At 43.3% G+C, this 20,421-nt stretch overlaps 1 long non-coding RNA gene across 2 annotated transcripts in view; it reads right to left on the bottom strand.

Annotated features, from left to right (window-relative positions):
• The window catches only part of LOC112990726 (uncharacterized), a 164,406-nt gene that overhangs the window by 30,539 nt on the left and 113,446 nt on the right, over window positions 1–20,421 (bottom strand). For both annotated transcript variants that reach the window (XR_010391834.1, XR_010391833.1), the window contains exon 6: window positions 12,958–13,065. This is a non-coding gene — a long non-coding RNA (uncharacterized LOC112990726). The remainder of the gene's footprint in view (window positions 1–12,957; window positions 13,066–20,421) is intronic.

Below are 20,421 nucleotides of genomic sequence, written 5' to 3'. Positions count from 1 at the left end.
GGTGGGTGTCTTCTGCTGTGGTTCCTTTGGGGCCAGCAGTGAAGGCTGTGGGGCAGCCTGGATTCCCCTGCCTGTGTGCCCCTCATGCTGCGAAGCCATCAGCGTGAGCAGTGAGCAAATGCTTTTCCCAAGGGTGATAGGGGAAATTAGGAAACACTTTTGTAGCAGGCATATATCTCCATCTACTTGTGGTGACAGAAGAAGTGAGGGTGTCCACCAGGCTCACAGTGGGAAGTTTCCATGGAGCTTTGAATCAGCTGTAACAGGGACATGACAGCAGGAGCTCATCAGCATTTGATAGTTTCTTTTCCACTTCCCTTCTGGAGTGAAATGTTGCTGCTCCATGTCCCTGTTTGAGAGCAAACAGCAGCTCTTGTTCCTGGAAATACATGCCAGCATGTGTGATAAGCCAGAGTCTATCATGGCCCTCCAAGGATGCATTTGCTTTAATTTAGGTTCTGTGTGTGTGCTGCTTTGTTATTTGTCAGCACCAAAGAGCTGTTACTTTCATTACTCTGATTCATAATCATAAAATAATGCCAGACAAATTGCACAGAGGCCAGTCCTGGCTTCAGCCTGACTGAGAAGGATTTTATTTACTAACTTCTTGGCCTTTTGGCCAGTTAAGCTAGCTGAAGTTTAATCTCTATCTATATTCTGTCTACGTGTTCCTCCTCCTCTACCCTTCTACTCCAGCATGATGGACTACCCTAGTTCTCTTCTCTAGACATGTGTCTGTGTTTTTCTTTTAATATTCCCTCCTCTCTCCTTTCCCTCCGGACTGAGCCCTTTTGTTTCTCCTGCATTTCAGGTAAATAGGTGGCCTGGCTAAGAACAGCAGGGAAGAAGGGGCCTCAGTGAACAGGAACCCAGTGCAAGAGATGTGTCCCCATTTCCCAGACTGGGCTCCCTGCATAGCTGGGAATGAACCCACAGGACATGGCTAATTATGCTGCCATGGCTGACACCACTGTCCCCGATGAGCCTGCGCCTCTGCTCTTGTCACTGTCCCTGTGCTGGGCATTACTGCACAGTCCTTCTCCCAGCACCATCTGGCAATAGCATCCTCTCGGCTGCTTGCATGGTCAACCCTTCACTTGGTTTAGTCCCTCATGAGCTGAGTTTGCAAAAAATCTGCTACTAAAGCTATACCCAAAGCCACGCGCACCTAGGCTGACTCTCTGATGTTTTTTCCTTGCTCCCATAGTGAAGGCTGCTCTTTCAAAATCTGAGCAAGCTGGTGCCTGTGGCCCACAGTTTTCCAGGGAAGCACTCAACAAACCAGGACTAGGAGAGAAACACCCATGACCTTGGGTTAATGAAGCCTTTTGATAAGCCTTTGCCTAGACTGTCTTTACACCTTGGTTTTCTGTCTGCTACCAAACACTGAGCAGCATCTTTCATGCAGCTTCCACTTGCCCATCACATCTTCTGCCCTTCCTTTTGTTTTTCCATTTATTTTTCATACTGTCCTTTCTCTCTGCCACTGCCTGTCTGTCCCTTCAGAACCATGACTGTGTCTTGCCAGAAGCACTTGCAGGAGGCAACACTGTGGAGTCCGATATAATTGAGATTCATAAAAATAACATTATTAACATAAATGCATAAAAATTATAATTCTACATTATAATACCAAGCACAAATATGTCTGTGTTTCAGTGAAAGTCAAGGCCTTGGTTGCAGTAACAGAAGTAGCCAAATTCACAGCTGTTACAGCTCCACCGAAGACATGGGTAGTGTCTCCTTTTTCATTTAGCCCCATGCATCTGGCTTCCTTGAGGAATTTTAGTAACCAGTTAGAAAGGACACAGAAAAGGCAAGAGCCAGAGAAAAAAGAATAGGTCTTAAGTCCCTTGGTCTGAAAAGCAGGGGAAGCAAGTCCTGCTAGATTTTAGAAGTTATAAATTAATTTCTTATTTGTCCTGTGAAACCTGGGGGAAACCCTTGCAGATGCAAGGGAAAGAAGCAGGGAGCAAAAGCAGCTTAATGCAAGGGATGACCGACTGCATTTTAAAATTCTTTTGCCTTTTTTCCTGTTGTGCCAGCCTCAGGGCTACGCAGAGGATGGGGGATCAAATTCACGGGGGATTTCAACATCCTCAAATTTGGCTTCATTCCAAATCAGAACTAAACAAGAAGTCTTTGAAATTATCTGCTGTGACAAGGGCATATCCTTCTTGTTTGTTCACATTTTGCTCTGTAGGCACTATACACTCTTTCTAAAAAGAGTGGAAGCTTGCCTGAGTGCCCTGTCCAGGCTGCTGAATGCCACACCAGGGGACCTTGCTGGGAGAAGGGACATGCTCAGCTGGGAGAAGGGTGCAAGGGATGGGGCTGGATGGGCAGCAAGAGCAAGAGATGGAGCGAGCCCAAGGCATGCACTACTGGGGACTCCTGCGAAGTACACGAGACTCACTTGGCGCAGGGAACAGACTCACAGCCCACATGTAACAGAGAGGAGACATTTCTGGGGTGACAGTGTAGCACTGGTACAATCCTAGCAGCTCTGAAAGTTGTTGGTATGGCAGAAACCTGCGAGAACAGGCTTCACCCTAAGGACACACTTCCTGGGGAAGGAGAAGGAAGATTTGCTGTTGGCTTTTAAAATCTGAAGGGCTCCTTCCTTGAGTATCTATTTTAAGCTGCAAAATGCATCTGTTTCATATACAAAATGTTGAAATTAAACATTATGGCACTGCTGCCATTGGAATATGGTCCCTTGCATTAAGACAAGTGCAAAAGGCTCTGAAAGGAGCAGTGGTGCAGTGTCTGAAAATGTGGCTCTGTGTGGTCTGGGCTTAGGAGGTCCTTAAATCAGAGCCTTTGTCCTGGAGTCCCAGGGGAGGCAAACTGGATTCTAGTTTCTCCTGGGTTTTAGAAATAACTCACAAATTTCATGAAAAGGAACGTGGCTAGCCGGGGTAGAGTCCCTTGGAGAGCTTCCTCTGAATGGGTGCATGGGCTCAGACACAAGTTTAGCTCCCAAAGACCGAGATGTTCCCAGTGCTCACATCTGCTTCCTTTGCATGGCCTGCAGGGAAGACTGAGGATGCTCCTCACCCCTCAGAAGCACTAATCTTTGCAGGACTTAGGTGAAGGGCTTTACTATTCAGGCTGGTTACAGGGAAATCAGTAGAGTATTTGCTTTGAAGAATGGACAGCTATAGACAGCTGAAGGTTTTGAGCTAACTCCATCTGTTTTCACCTGGATAGTGCAGTTCCCTGCAGGGCTTTGGGACATCCAAGGGGACCCAAATCAGTCTCTCCTGTGGAACTCTGGACAACTTCTTCCTGCCCAGAATTTGTCAGCTCTCCCAGTTTAGACATATCAGAGACACGGCTGCTCAGCTGGGGAGGAAAGCAGCTCCTCTCACAAACTGCCTTAAGATGCCAAGGGAACCAAAGTAAAAGAACCAGGTTTCATTCCAGCCTTTTTGAAGGAAAGATAATTTTAATGCATTTCAAATCCAAGAAAAATCTACAAGTGGTGAAGTTCCCCATCTTAAATCACAAATTTTCATTACCTCCATCTTTCACCAGAGCACCAAAAATTGCATTGACCATCACCACTTTCTTACGTGATAAATAGCTCAATTTCTCAAGTGTGTAAACTGAGGCAGAGAAGGACTATGCATTATCACTCCCCAGTGCTCCCACACTAGCTAATGTGTTGCTTATTTGTTCTAGGAATGTGCTGCTTTCCCTCTTGGAGTTGCCTTTATCCACAAAATAAGAAGATTTGGGAGGGGAGATGAAGCAGAATGGTGGAAGCTTCACAGAGCAGGGGAAGGTAGGATGCTTGGGGCGCACACCTGGGTACTCTGGTGAGTCAGACACATCTCACCCTGGCCATGGATGCTAAGAACTCACTGAATGTACCCAGGTGATACACTGAACACAGCTTTCAAAATTTAATTCGAGACAGCCACTTACCAGATCCAGGATTTAAAACACAGAATTTTTAGTGCCTTTAAATATTTTATAAAAATACATAGTATTTGCCATTAAAGACATTCTTATGTGATATAGTGTCACTTGCATTACTTAAGATACCTATTATGCAATGATACAATATAGCACTAAAGTATTTCATTGTTGACGTAGGTGAAGTTATACTGCAGACACTTCTGTTTTAATCATGAAAGGATTTTGGCAAAATTCTTAGCCAGTTTTCTAAAAACTGCTAGTTACTGAATCTTGTTAAAATATCATCATTAAATAATCATGATAAAAATTTCAGTTGTGATGAAATAGAAAGTATTTATGACAATGGTAACTGGAGTAAAGCAACTCTTTAGTGCCCTATATAATCCTTCACCAGGGACTTTTACTTATCTTTTTAATTACAGAGAGGGGGTGAGATGTTTTCATTTTTTTCACTTTGGACTTCTTATGATTCAGAGCTGAAAATATGCTTGCACATACATTCAGTTGTTCATTGAATATGTTTGAGAACCTGCCTGTGAGTCTTCCCCTAGGGAAGTGGGAATGTGGGGGTGTTAAGCCATAGAAAGCAGGATTTCAGGCTAGCTTAATTTGAGAGACAGCAAGTCTCTCTGATGTAGTATGAAGACTTATGTTTTCATGAGTATATCTAGAGGGTTATAACCTGCACCTTTACAGAAGTACTGGCACTTGGACAATAACTCATTGGATAGCCTACACGCTCAGATAATCCCCTGCACAAATCAAGGAAGAGGAAGGGGAAAATGAGAAGAACAGGAGCTACCAGGGCAGGGGGAGTCCCAATGGTGGAATCAGCCTGTGTGAGGCAACTGGGAGGGAGGGGGGGATGCAGGGTCCCTTGGTATAACCTGCACACACAGATAAGATGCTGTTCCTGGCCCACAGACTACCTGCAAGTTTGCAGCAGGAAAGCAATGTATTATTGGAAGAAGATGCCAGGCCAGGATTCTGATGAGTGAAATGGAGGTGCTGGCCTATATAAGAGCAAAAGGAACTAAGGACACTGTAAAATTAAAATGGGCTGAGTAGGGCTTATTTTCTAACCTTTTTATTCACTTTTTATTCATAGGTGTGGACTAAGATCAACATCAGGGGTTGTCCAGACATGGAAGGGAAAGAAGGCAATGAGAAGAAGACGCCAAAGGTATTCAGGTGTGTAATTATCTGGCAGTAAGGACCTAAATACCTTCAAAATCATTGCCCTGGAAGATGTCACTGACAACCACATATTCGCTTGCATTCCCTACAGAAGCACATGACCAGGCAAATTTTTTTCCAGAAAAGGTCTGGCAGTCATAACTCTCCTGTTCTTCCCCAGCCAGGCTCCCTGTGGTTCACTGCACATTAGTTTTGATGCAGATCTATTAACATGCTACTGAAGAATTTCCTGGACCTACTCTTTGTTTTTATTCCTCTCTGTCACTCTTTGCTTTTGAATCAAAAGGGGAACATACAGTCCTTTGTTTCTTTCTCCCCTGAGACTGAGGGATGGTAATTCCTTCAAATACAATAGAAACTTTCTGAAAAATCTAGGTGAAAACTGACTAATGAATCCAACTTCAGCGGCACCATAGAATTCAAACACAGTTCTTCTTTAGAACAAATCAGGTCAGATCTAAAAATATGCAAGATGGCCAGTTTTCTGAATCCCCTTTGGGATAGAAAAAATTAAATGAGGAAACAGATTCTCCAAAGTTATTCTGTAACTGGAAGATGTCAAGTGCCTTGTTATTCTCTCACTGAAGCCACATGAGTATAACACCACAAACAAGAAGTCTTTCCTGGTCATGACGGTCCTTCTTTTGTAGAAAAAAATAGCATAATAAAACTCAATGAGTGATCTTACAGAAATGAAAGGTGATACTTGGTAAGAAAACCTCTCAGCAAGTTGGTTTTATGCACTCATACTCACATGGTCACAAGCACTGAGGTGTATGTGTCCATGTGGTTGGACCAGGATTACTCCCATGTGTCACAAAGGACAAAGAGCACTGGTTGTCAAGACCTTACTAAGTCTCTGGAGTTCCTCTTGATTGGCAACAACAAACTTTCATAACTTCTGTAACTTTCAAACCCTTTACCAATCATTAGCTGCTACAATATTGTCCTTTGCCTCAGAACCTTGCTGACTTCAGCTTCCAGAAATTTTAGGCCATGTTGCTGCCTGCAGTATGTTTTTCCTTCTTTGGAAAATAGATTTGAAGTATATGTCTACAGTCTGTTTTCCTGATGGGCTAACAAGAAACGGAATGGTGTATGTGTCATGCTGCAACCTCATTGCTATCAACCTAATTCTAGGAAGTTCTTTTGCTGCCGAGTCACCTATGCTGAGGTCTGGGAATGGTGTCTTTCATTGTCAATACAGGCCATGCTTTTAAGCCCTTGTTCTGTTCTTCTTTCCAATGCTTCCCCACATGTATTTCCATTCATAATATCTGTATATCAGCCATATTTTTGTTATTAATCTCTACTCTTTAGGCAAGGGAGACTTGAACTCTCTCAAAGGTGCTTCGTGGTACAGTCAGATCTTGACTCTTCCAGAACTCTGAAGGAAACAGTGAAGACTGTGATCAATTGTGTATTACAATTCCTCCTCCCCTGAGAAGTTAGAGTCCTTCAAAATCTTTTATAATGCATATTTCAGTGTATCTAAAAGAGAATTCCAGAGCAATTTTCTGACTGGCCCCATCCCTCTGGCTGACCCCTCTGTGACTCAGGCACAAATGCCAGGTTCAGATTTCTGAAGGTATACAGATGCATCGGCATGGAAGTAGAGGATGGTTTGGCAGGTCCTGAGGGCTGCATTCATATGGGGACTTTGGCGCTGGGAGGATGAATGGCCCAATGCCTAACCATTTCAGCAACCTGCTCAGCCCACATACTGGGCATACCATGCTGCTTCCAGTCCCAGACAGTCAACAGAAGCATCAGGCACTAAAGAAATTTGGGCAAATGTTTCCATGTGGCTGCTAAATTAAGCTGGAATAAGCAGTTACAGATATGGTCCAGGAGAAGAGAGAGAAATTTCGGCACTCAGCCACTGCACCTGACTGCCCAAACCAAAACAAACATTGCCCTCTACTCTCTGTCCTCAGCCACAAGCCCCTTCCCAGCAGCAGGTGCCTTGGACACAGCCACCATATGCCCTCTCGGCCAGCCATTCTCTCTCCACCTCCTGTTCAAGTTCAATAGCTCTTGAGGACTGTGTCACACGTGAATTCTATAATATCTGTGGGCACTGAGCATAAGCTAGTCATTTAGGGTAGTCAATTAAGTGAAAGCCCAATTTCTCCAGGAAAGACACCCATTCCCACCTCCCTGAGAGCAATGCAGGGGCCTATCTGTAGTTAGGTGCAAAGGCTTGCTAGGTCCCTGATCATGCTGGTACAAAACTGCCTCATTGCCTCTTAGTGGTCTATACCCAGCCATCTACTCAGCTCTGGCAGGTATCACGGCACATGTGGAAGACACCAGGCCATTCTGGCAAGAATAGGGGCCCACCTGACAAGAAAATCCTGCTATAGCTGCAATTTGGGCCTGCAATCAGTCATTGTGTGGCACTTTGGCTGATCTCAAAATGTGACTCCTGGGGAGTCAGTGACAATGACTATATTCACAGGAGTGCTGAGAAACCGAGGCTAGTTTTCAACAGATACCTGAAGCAGCTTAGCCACAGCACCAGCCATATCTGCATGAACAAATAAAAACTGCTGAGAACCCCCAGGAATCTGTCACACAGTTGTACTGCACAAAAAACTCAGCTCCCCTTACTGCAAGGGGGCTCCTCTGTAGTGGGCTGCACAGATCATCCATCCTCTCCGCTCAGAGGGTGCACTCTGACGAGCCAGTCAGACACTGGCGAAGACAACTGCCAGTTGCCGGAACTGCCGAGACACTGCCAGTTCAAGAGGTGGTTTTGATGCTGAGGACACCTGGCCACAAGGGAATTGGACTGAAACCACCTCCTCATTTCACACAGGCCACTGAACAGCCATCAGCTGGTAATGAGTTTCCATCTCTACTGACCTGGACGAGATTGGAGCCTGGCAATGAAGTGCTCCACAGCCCATGGCCAATCCTTTTTCCCATCCCCACTTTTCGTTGCAGGCACTTCACCATGAAGTCCCAAACAGCTCTCATCCACAACTCTGCAAGTTAGGATGCGCTTAATGTTCAAACCAAAGGAGCTGGTGAGACATGTTACTGTCTCTTCAAAGCGAGACTCCTTTCAAGTTCTGGAACAGATCAGTGATTTCTGTGAGCCATTTAAATATTTACAGCATTTAGCATCCTTATGACAAACTGCGTTGCCTCCCTGTGACCTTTCTGAGACCTTGCTGAAGAAAATTAATTAGTTTTCTGTATTTCACATCAATACAATTACAGTCACCTTGTTCTCACTTATTATGATAACTTTGCTTTGAGGAACTTGACTTATTAAAATGGCTATCTCATATTATTTAAAATTTGGTTGCCTTCTGCCTTAAAATGTAGCTGTTCACTCATGGCTCTATCACTGAAACTGCAAGCAGTGGGGAACAGAGTGATACTGGCAATAAAAACAGCTTGTCATTTATATTGTATTAAGGCCTAATTGAAGACTATGAGGGCCCTTCTCCATTAGGCCCTACATGATAGCTCATTGAGAGGTAGACAGTGCCCTGAAGCACTTACAATCTACAATGGATGAATGCTGCTTTATTAATACCATTTTCACAGGCATAATGGAGACAAGAGATTAATTATACTTTTGCTAATCCTTAGCATCCTAAAATCATGAATCTGTTCATTCCTCCTACAAATTAAGAGTGATTTAGAAATCATGATATGCTTTTGGTTCCTCTTTGCATACATTTACAGTATTTTTATGTGCCTACTGTCCTTCTAACTTTCATTTACAGTTACATTTTCAAGCATTTTATGCAATGACAGAGGCTAAAAAATTACAAAAATGAAAGTTGGAGTGTTCACTTGACTCCAGATGATGGGACTTCAAACAGAGTACACATATGAAAAGACTCAGCAACTTAATAAATTAGAAGAGCTAGGAATTAAACCTATATCTCCTGTTACAATGCCAGTACAGGGCATCCTTATTCAAAGCCCAAACCTTTCATCGTGGAAGAAAATTTAGAAAAATCTCTCATTCTTTTTTCCCCTGGCCACAAGCCTGGCTATAAGTCAGATCATCTGGTCCAACACAAGACAGCAAAATCTCTCCTACTGCTCACAGCTATCTTTATCTCCTCAAAAGGAGATAGATGAATATATTCCCTAGATAAATATCTTGACACTATCTTGTTATTCCCCATAGTGCACAGCAGGGCACCATTCTGGGGTGATTTTGATAAAGCTGAAGGAACAACACCATGGCTGAATTTGGCCCTTCAGCTTGTGACTAAGATGCTTCTTCACTTCAAATTCAGAACAAAGGAAAAAAACACATTTTTTTTTGATTAAGGATCCTTAATGTCATATGGGATATGGCTGCATCACACAGGCTCTTCTGCTACTTTTTCGGGTAAACAAACAACAGTCATAAACGCTCTTCTAGAAGCTGCTCTTTGGAGCAGACATTAAAAAGAGTCTCCTGCTTACACAGTTTCATTTGCAGCATTACTATCACCTCCTTGTTGCTGTTAACGACTCTAAATGATACCTTCTGCAGCAGCTCATTAGTATGGAGCAGAAGTGCTGTCCATTGGGAGGTCACTCTTACGCAGCCTCCTTCAATTACAAGCTTCTTGATTACAGCTTAGTACAGAATAGCAACATCAAAACTGTTGAAGCTGCAAACACACACAGTGAAATTAATATAGCACAACTTAGCCACTCCCCTTTAATCGGAATAACTGCTGACCAGCATTGCTTCAACGGTGGACCATCATACTGAGAAGAACCCAATAAAAGTTTAAGAACAAGAGCCCTGGTCCAAAGGCAGTCTCTACTAGTTAAACTGTTTACATTTTCCTCTTTCTCTTACATCTATCAAATTAAAAGAAAGTTTCTTGCTGCCTGTTAATGTTTTCCAGTTCTTTAAAGATCTGACATGTTTGAAGATAAAAGTCCTATTGAGATGAAAGATCCACTACATGACAAGTGGAATCTACAGAAGACAAAAGCAAGAAGTGAGGATTTGGGGGTTCTTGCTAACAGACTAAATAGAGGGTTTGCACTGATTGCAAAGTACTGAGCTTTCTCATTATTTAATATTTATACTGGTGCATCACTCCAGAACTCCCCATCATGGATTAAGACTTCCATGTGCTGGCTGCTCTGCAAACAAAGGTGGACCCAGGCCCAAAGCCTTGATAGTCCAAGCAGAAGAGAGAAGAGATGAGTAGAGTCAGACTGACAGAGATCAGCAAGGAAACAGTCTGTCAATAACAGCCCAAGTGATACTGGTTCTAGCACATCTGTGGGTCATAGTTGTCAAGTTCATGTCAAATTGAAGGAGAACAGGCTACATGAGAGCTTTAATTTCAGTATGGCAAGAGCTTTTCTCTGTGCTGTGGCAAGAACTCTATCATACACGCTGAAGCCAAGCAATATAATCTAGTTTCATATTTTTATTATGCATCTAGGACTCTTTCACTCCTTCTCTGCCACTAACATGACTGCTGTTATAAATAAATCCCATTAGAAAAGCTTTTTGGTAAATATTCAAAATATGAACTAGTCTAGCCAACAAATAAAATTATTTTGGCTCTGAAATGTTGATGTGATGTCTCTTGGGAGCTTCTGTTTTCCTTTCCCAGCAAATCTTTGGACAGACACCAGTTACCATGGGAATATCTGGAGAAAAGGCTCACTTAGAGACTGAGGGTAGTACCAAAACCAGTAGGATATGACCCCCACTGGAGAGTAGCACAGCACCAAACTGGCCTGCCCCATCTCCCTGCACAGAGTCCTCACCTTGGCAGGTACTTCATCACCACATACAGATGCTGATGGGACAGACACTCAGCCATACCATCCCCAAATGACGGAAAGAGAAATGTCAAGAACCCGTGAGGAATGGCTTCACTATCCGAAATACAAGAGCACAGGACAACTGATTGCGTCAGACCACTTGGGATCGTAAGAAGCACTGAACTGGAAGTCCACTGGGCGGTCACCAAGAACAGGGCCCCAGGAGGCCAGCTAGTGTCTTGCCAGCTACCACAGGATCAGTCTACCCACACCAAAGATCTCCAGTGACACAGTTTTCACCCTGTCTTTGCTGCCAGCACTCAGAATGAACTCTCAAGCGTTGCACTTGTTTCTGCCCATCCTACTTGCTTTCTGTGTCTCCTCTCCAGAGAGTCCTACTGCTATGAGTGCTGCACGCAGAAATACTCTTTGTTGTTGTTTCTCCTCATGTTATTTTCTGTCATATACAGGAACTAACACCAGATGATCTTAAACAGTCCCTTGTGGCTGCCCAGCACAGGAATTTGGCTGGAACCAACCCTGGGAGACTGACACTGAAAAACTTCCTTCTTTCCTTTGATTACATCTCTGTAGAGCATCTGTTGTTACTGCGTATTATGGATGCAGTGGAGATGTAAAATAGTTTTCATTGCCTGACAGTCAATGGAAGTAAGCGTGGGTTTCCTCTGCTCACAGTCTCAGGCCTCGATTATTGAATCACTGGTGGTGGCTTCTCACACATCAGCTTTATGGAAGGCACTGATGAAACCAGAGACAAATGCATTTCCTGAATTTACAGTGCTAGAAGGAATGTGGGTGAAATTGTGTGCTACAAGGAGTGAAATAAGAGATCAAGATAAACGGAGGACCCTCCAGGGAGTGACTCCAAATTGATCAGCTTTTCAGTGGGAAGACAATTAAGTGTCAGGTCCCCAGAGGCTTACATATCGTATTATCTCATTCCTGCCTTTCATGAAGAAACAAGCTTGTAGAGAAACTGCTACTTCTTTGAAAGGTTCAGCCACGGCTTGGAAAGCATGCATGTTTTAAGGGCTCCATACTTTCAATAAGAGTACAGATAACTACAAATTCCTTGTTTTCCTTCTGACAGTCAAAGTAGCTAGAGTCAATATTAGTTAACCAGCAGAGCCCCTCACCCCCTTTGAGTTGCCAGCCTGCCAAGGGCTTGGCCAGAGGCAACCTGGCAGCCAGAGCTGGTGGGCTCTGGCAGCTGTTGGAAAGACTGATAGAGGTGATGAGTTTGGGATGGTCCAGGTAGAGGAGAAGGAAAGGCTTTTCAGGGATTAAGCCCCTGTCAGCTGGCCAGGGCAGCTGAGTACAAAATCCCAACTTAAAAAGAGGCAAAAGCAAAGCAGCAGAGAAGGGAAGCTGTATGGGTTTAAAGGAGTTTGCCTGGGTTTTTTTGTTTGTTTCTTGATTCTTCAGAACTGAGAGTAAAGGTGGCCACATGCATTTTGCAGCTAGCTTTTTAGGTTTAGATATATCCTGTGTTCTAAATATGTTCTGCCATTTTAGCCAGATATTTCACTTGACTGAGGCACAAACATGCATTGGAGATTTTCTGGGTCTGCAGAAGGGGAAAATCTTACCCATGGTCAGTTGCCAGAGAAGAAATGTGTCATAGTGCCCTGAAATGGAGAAACCATCCCAAACCCTGTTCTCCAGGTGACTATGCACTCTATGCTAACAGGGGGTCCCTGAGAGCTGGTGCTTTGAGCCATAGACGCTAAGGACGGTTCCTGAAGATGCCCTGAGCTGGGACACAAGCCTGACTGTGCTGGCCACAGGACCAAATTGCCTGTTGGATGTAGTTGGGCTGGCAGCTCTGCTGCCAGGCACCACTGCTCCATCCATGGATCCGGACTTGCAACTGGACCTCTGCTTCTGCTGCTGGTTTGCTTCATGACTCAGGTGCATCACTGCCTTTTGCTGCCTCAATCATCCTGTCTGTGCCACAAAGATGATTGTAGGGGGAGGACGGCTGGGAGAAAGCATCTCTTGAGGCGATTCATGTGCAGCAAAGTCTAAGGAGGCCCAATGTGACTATAGTTTACTGACCTGAGGTGCGTGTGACGAAGGCCATAGACACTGGAACCTCATGGCTTCAGATCAGGATGCTCAGTCACAGAAGATGCAATGAGATCTCTGGTGGCCGTAATACAAAGGCTGGTAAAATCAAAGTACATACGATGCAAAATTATTTGTAGCCTATTACAGCATCCCCTGAGCAGCTGTGTCACTTTCCTTTGTACATGAATTAAATGTATTGTTCATTAAAAAATGTAATTTCCCTGGCAAGACCAACTTTGAGCTGTGCTCCCTTCTGCTGTGCAACCTACACTCACAGAGAAGAGCTCTGGTCTAAGAGACCCTCTAGAAATATTTAACTCAAGAATCTGTTTTTTCAGCCATTTAAGATTCCATGAATTGTTAATAAGTATTTAAGTGCAATAATAAAGAATGTATATATACCATTACAGAAAAATTCCAGGCACTGCAAAACCAGTTACCAGGAAATGGTTCAGGGCCTGGTTATTTTGTGGGCAAATAAATGACTTCAGATACGAGCTGAAAAGAGCAATTTCAAAGCAAATAACAGAAATATACAGCAGATCATGTACACTAACTGTGGCATCAAAATTACAGCCATAAATAAGAGACAAAAAGGAATAGTTTGGTGAGGTAGATGGATGAAACTAGGAAAAAATCTCTGTAAATGATATTTTCTTGTGCATATGGAAAGTATTAAAGTTTCTGATGAGCTCTCCACCTCCGCAGATTGGCATGGTGTTCCTGTTATCCCATTAAAGTGTCTAAATAGGTTTTCAATAGATATTCTATCAATTTAGAAAATATCGTGTCTGTTTTTTATGCTGACTGAAGTGTTGTGTTGTTAGATTACTGACATGGTAGGCGGGAGAATTATTCAGTGCTTCGAGCTTTTACTAATAGAGCGCAGCATTGCTGTTGCTCTGGGGGGTGACTTTTACTTTTTGTTTACACAGGGGCTTTGCTTCCTAAGACAGCTGATGTCAGGCAGCTCCGAGGGCCTGAACATTGACATTGTAATAAAGTGGCTTTTAATAAATATATAAGCAAATACCACAAATGGTTGCTGTGAACTGGTATTTTTACCTGATTTGAAAGAAGATTGAATGGTAAACTGTCTACTGTGAGTGAGAACTGCCATCTGCTAACAGGCCAATCAAGGCAGCAGGGAGACCCACCAGTCACAGCTGGCATGAGGAGCTGTGGGCTCCCCTGTCTGCTTTCAGTGGAGCAGGGGCAGCCAGCCCAGGGACCACGGTGATGGGTAGATGCAGACAGGCATGATTTAAGCCTGTGGAAACACAGTGCCTACATAGCAATATCAAGGCTCAGGATATCAAATCCCTTCCTGGGGTCCACACTGGCTGATTCTGGAGTTTTGTTCTGGTTGCACCTGACGTTGAAGGTCTATTGGACATGTCAGCAGGAGATCCCTGTGGACCCCTCCTGGACACCTGGTCCTCCCGCTCACATGCCGGCAGACCGCAAAGTTTCAGCAGCGGCTGATGTCCTCACTGGCTCCTGGACAGGCAGCAGGCCCCTGTATGCACTGGTGGCTCTGCTGGCTCAGCCTCAGCCCTGCAGCTGAGCCTGCCTTGGCAATGGAGACTGGAGGAGGGCTTTGCTCAACATGGTTTCCAGAGACCACTCAAGACACATGCTCCCAGCAAAATGCAGTGCTAGTCAGAGAGATCTACAGAAAGCTCAGACACCAGAATAGCCCATCTGGGATAACTCGGACACCAGCTTGTGTCCATTGCTGCACTTGGGTCCAGTGCTGCACTTGTGAAGGTACATCGGCTCCCAGTAGCTACTCTAGCCCTCTCAGACATGTCTTTTTGGCCCTGTGCTGTGACTGATACCAAAGTGGTGAAAGACCTGTGTGTTTTGAGTGCAAAAGCCTAATAAGCCACATCCTGAAGGCATGAGCTGTCTTCTACTGCCTTCATAGGCTTCATGGCAGCACCAGCACCGGTCAATGCTCATGCTCAGAGCCACCGTAGAATCAGGTGAGTCATGCACAAGACTGCAGACATACATATCTTTCCCTGCAATATCATAAACCTATGTGGTTGGAAATGTAGGAAACCATTGTTTATTACAGAAGCACAGGCTGCCAGGAATTTAGCAGAGAAGACTTACAAAAAACACCCTTTGGATGCATTTAACAGTCATGTGGTGGATTTGCATGCTTAATGAGAGCTAAAGGAGCTAAAATAACTTCTGGGCATTTGTCCATCTCCACACATGCACGCAAAATAAACCTCGGATAGCTCCTGAAATATAAGGACTCATTTTTATTGATTATTTCTAACTTTCAGCATTACATGGAAAAAGCTGGTATCTCAGTATTTTCCTGTTTCTGTTTATGGACTATGGAAATGAGCAAATATGGATATGTATCAAATAGCTAAAAAGGGAAAATGATTCAGAAAACAAGCTTTTAGGGACCCTCAAGTTCAGGGTTTTTCCACACAGATTTTATTGATAGTTTTGAAAAAAAAACCTTCCTTCCTCTACCATACTACCCTGCTGAGGTGCATAGCAGGTGATGTCTATGCATCATGAATTTCTCTTTGAGGAGACTCCCGTCTGCCAAACTCTCTGCTATATTTTGTTCAGTCTTAGCTTGCCAGTGCATCACAAGTACTGAAGAGTCAGATTTGCAGAGAACTGCTTCAGAAGACCCCTTGAGCTTCTGATGTGGGACAGTGTATCAGATCATGGAACTGCCAGATTTCAAGTGATACCATTCTTTTGCCTGACAGAAGAAAGTTTAGGTGTCTCTTTTCATATCAGCTTGTTCAGAGAGATCCTCTAAATTAGTCTCCTTTCCACATGAAAGGTTGTGATAATGCTTCAGCTTCTCAAAGCAGGGCAGAAGGACTTTAGCTGGATGAAATACATTGACTTGGATGGGAGTTGGATGGTTAAATTAACCTCCTATCTGTCACATCTCAAATTAAGTCCAGTCATTTCTCTTTGGAGAAAACAAGCAGTTTGATAATCCATTCACTGTAATACCCCTCACCCTTTAGCTAACAGCATCTCTGACTATCTAGAATATTTCTTCTGTTGCATCACCTCAGAACTAGGTACTCGCTATCAAGCCTGGGAAGCACCAGGCTCACAGAAGCAATATTTGTATTCAAAACTGCCCTGCTCCCCCTGTTCTGTATAAACTTCTTAGCACTTGCCAAACACCCAAGATCTGGGCTCCAATATTTGAGCACAAGCATCCAGTTCAAGAGGAAGACTTTTAGGAACAATTTCAATAAAACAGGAACACTGTAAGAGAAGTATAGTTTGTGATATTTTGAGAGCCTTTGAAAATTATCAGCTTACATGTGCTCAGTAGAAACTTGTTCAAATTTGGCAACTCAGTCCACTGAAGCTTTGCTGTGCACGCACCACAGCCAACTGACACTGAGAGAAACATGCGCCTAAACAGGTTACATTGGCCAAGACTGTAAGCAAAGAAACCAAGGGTTTTACAATTGAGCAAGCAGAGAATACCATCAGCTGCATCTAGCATATAGACTCACAACTCCTCAAGTCCAAGGAAGGAAAGGGCACAAACCTTTGTCCTAAGATGAGCTGCTATTGATAATTAAGTTTTATTATATGTTATATATGTTGATAATTATAACATCAAACTTCAGGTTGGGAGGTGCAGAACTGATATTGGGGGAAACATTTTCACAGGGAGGGTGGTACAGCTACAGACCAGGTCAGCAGAGAGGTGGAGATATCCCCATTCCTGGAGAGCTGCAAAACTCAGCTCAACAAAGCCATGGCTGACCTGACCTAGGGTTGGCCAGGTCTTCTCAGGAAGCATTACAGGAACTCATGCTTAAAATCTGAGAGAAAGTTTTTTCTTCGTATGTTTTTTTTAGATAGCTGGATAATCATTTGGGGATGTTACTCAGAGAGCAGACCCCGGACAAGTTTCACGCAAACTTTTATTCTTTCCATTTGTCAGCCACATCTCACTTATTGTTCTTTATACTTGAGAGCTGGGAAACTGTACAACATTATCAGTGAGCTTTAGCCTCTCACCAGCAAACAAGGACTCTGAAATCCTCTGGAAGTGTCTTTTGAAAGTAGTGATTATGCGCTGACCTCCGCAATTACTGCATATACCCTAATTCATTGCAGTTTCTACAAGATTGTCGGGAAATCAATAATCATTTGCATTGGGAACCTTTCTCACAGCAAAAGTACATAGTGGGTATTGCCTAAGCTGTATTTTATGCTTGACCCTTAGTTTATTTGTTGCACAGACCTTACAGTGCTGCAGCACCCTGGCATGTTTAATAGGTATCTCTGTTGATATAGCAATTTGGAGTGCACGTTTTAGGGTCAAGTCAGCCTCTGTAAATAACCATTTTTAGATTGCTTAATTCTGCAGAATACATACCTATATTGTACAACCCCCCTGTGCCTCTAATCTCTCTTTGAATTGGCAGTGCTATGCTACTTCAGCGACATATGGGGAAATTGTTTCTTCTTTTTTATTTTATTGATGAAACAAAACTCTCTGCAGCCACTATGGCTTTGGGTACTGGTCATTTTGCAGCACTTTCAGATTCCCTGCAAAAATTTAGCCTTGTTGGTTTAAGAGTGCTATTAAACTGCACAGTGTGTTATATGTTCTAGTCTTCATTAAATTAAATAAAAATGCCATGTTTTTCTGATAAAGTCTATCATTTGAACATGTTGTTCCAGTTTGTCTGTGCTAGTGGGCCAGATTTTTACCAAGCTATTAAACAGATCTGTTTTTTCCCCAGGTTTTACCCACTTTCCTAAGAAAACATGATGTCTGGGACTGTGCTGTCTGCCTCTATCAATTCCTGACCCTTCCATTGACTTTTGAATTCATTGGCTGATTGTAGCCAAATATGATAGAAGTTGGGCAAGCTCTGAGATCATTCAGTCTGTATATTTGGTGCAAATCTGTGACTACAGGCAGGAGGGAGGCAAAGGCATGGGGAACCCCCAGACTAGAAGGGTGACCTGGCTTACTCACACATGGCTACAACCTTGCTGCTCTGCGCACATGTGGCCACAGCACACGCTGCCTTTTGTTGTCGGGGTTTATACAGATTGAAGTGGGGCATGAGAGGAGGCCTCAGACACAAAATCCACTAATCCTTAGGAAACCAGTCCATTTTTGAGCCACTCCATGCCAAGTGGTTCTCTCCGACAGGGAGGCTCATCCAGAGCCCCAGCAGATTCCCTGGAGTTTTCCTCTCGTTTGGTCTCTATCAGATTAGAAATCAGGACTTGCCAGCATGGGCCTTGGCTCTTGGAAAGGGATGTGTGTGTAATCACACACATCTAATTGTATATAACCAGTTAAAACCTACATCTATGTGGAGTTTCTGTCTCTGGTTTCCTGTGAGTACTTCAAAGGAGCTCCCAGACTAGCTAAATAAACACTCCAATACATCCTGCTCCTGCCTAGACCACCATGTTATCTTCTGTGAAAGAAGGACATGCACATCCAGAACAAAGTAAAAAAATCCTGTTACAGCACCCTTTGTTCAAAAAGGCATATTTTTTCCTGGGACACTTCCACCCTCTGTTTTGTCTGAGAGGAGGGGCAAAGACAGCATAGGCATAACTTGGATTAGAGCTGCTTTTTCTGTTGAGTAAATGCCTACCCTTTGCTTGAATTCTTTTTAAGCTAGAATCTAATGATCTATAATATCCTGCAGCACGGGAGTTCCACAGGTTACTGGCCCGTGGCTGTCAGAGTTAACACCCTGCATATTGATTTTAAGACTGGAGGAATTTTTTCTGAAAGCAAATCATCACTTGTGCTCCATTCTTTAACCCGTTTCCAACTCTGCACTCCCCACTTTTCTAGTGTACAAAGAGATTGCAAAGAAATCCTCAGGGAAGTAAAGCTCACAGTGTCAAACTGTCAGTTTGAAACAACGGAAGTACACATCCACTCTCTGACTTCATTAATATTCTTCTCAGACTCACCTAAATTTGTGATCAGATTCATGAATTTGTTATCACACATCTTTCAGATTAGTGAAATCTATCGTCTCTTTTTCAATTCACCACTTTACTTTCCTACGTCTGCTGGATTAATGAAACAGACAGTAGTTATCAGATGAATTATGAGAGCCAACAATCTGGGAGGAAAGAAAGAGAGATATAAAAGATAAGCCAACTAGTGATATTGAGGAAGACAAATACTGACCTGAACAATTTTCTATTTATTACAAATACAGGGTAACAATAAGAGAGAAATAATAAGAGAGAAAACATTTGGGCAATAGTCATCATGCTGCTAAGATGAATTGTCTTATATACATTGCATGTATTTGTTAACACTATCATGAACTGCACTGGAGAACTTCGGAAAATATCTTGCAGGATTTAAATATTAGAGGTTAGTGGCACTTTTGCCTTGTCTCTGTAGCTATTAGAATCTGTTCATTGACTTGTACAGTACTGGTGCCTTCTCCTCCCAAAAGGATAGGCTCACTTGAAGCCTAAAATGCAAACTAGATTTCCAGAGGACTTAGTTACCTTGTAGGCACTGCAATCTGGTGCACAGCACTCAGGCTGCGCCACTTGCAGCCAGAATCTGAAAGAGCTCAGTATCCAGCTGTGAAGATTTCTGCAAATTTGGCCTTTGGAGGGAGGGGAACAGATGTGTAAGAAGGTATCCTGCTACTGCACTCTATTGTAGAAGACAGTCCCATGCATTTTCATTACAATTATTTCTCTCTGCATTTATAAGGCAGACAGGAAGACAGATTTACTAGCATTTGAACCTTTCTTCTGTTCGTAGTACTCCAGGCACCAATGGGACTTAATTATCTTCTAAATAATTTTAGACAAAAGTTAAAACAACTAAACCTAGTAAAAATATTAAGAACAGAGTTCTACTTATATGCTGGAATTAACCTTTCATTGAAATCAGTTAATGTCTCATTGATATTGAAATAACAGGTAAGTCTTTTATCTTTGAAGTAAAGAGTTGATAAAGCTGCCTTGTGGGTGTGATGCCAGCCAGAACAGAGCAGTGAGCGCAGACACTTGCTAGCCCCTAATTATAAGCTCTGCTAGTGGCAAGAGGCTGTCTGAAATGTTTCTGACACATGAAACACACTCTAGTTTCATGAGACATGATGACACTTAAATCAACTTGCAGGTGGTCATTTGCATCAGAAATGTCCAGGCTGAATTTTGTTCCTGTTGCATCTCCTCTCTCCCATGCACCCCTCTCTTGCCTGACTAATACCAGTGCTGACAACTTCAAGCACTTGAAAATCACGGTTCAGGTCTAAAAAGCATGAGGAGAGTGGTCTGAAAATCATGATGCTTCCAAAAATAGTACAAATGGGAAGTTCCTGTATTTGCTGTCTTAGGCCCAGCAGGATTAAGGTGACTAAGGCCCACTTACTTAAGAGGCACAGACCACTTTTTTATTTCTATAACCTTGTTGGC

This window comes from Dromaius novaehollandiae, chromosome 16 (assembly GCF_036370855.1).
Source record: "Dromaius novaehollandiae isolate bDroNov1 chromosome 16, bDroNov1.hap1, whole genome shotgun sequence".
Lineage (NCBI taxonomy): Eukaryota > Metazoa > Chordata > Aves > Casuariiformes > Dromaiidae > Dromaius > Dromaius novaehollandiae.
This window is presented reverse-complemented; position numbering and strand designations above follow the sequence as displayed.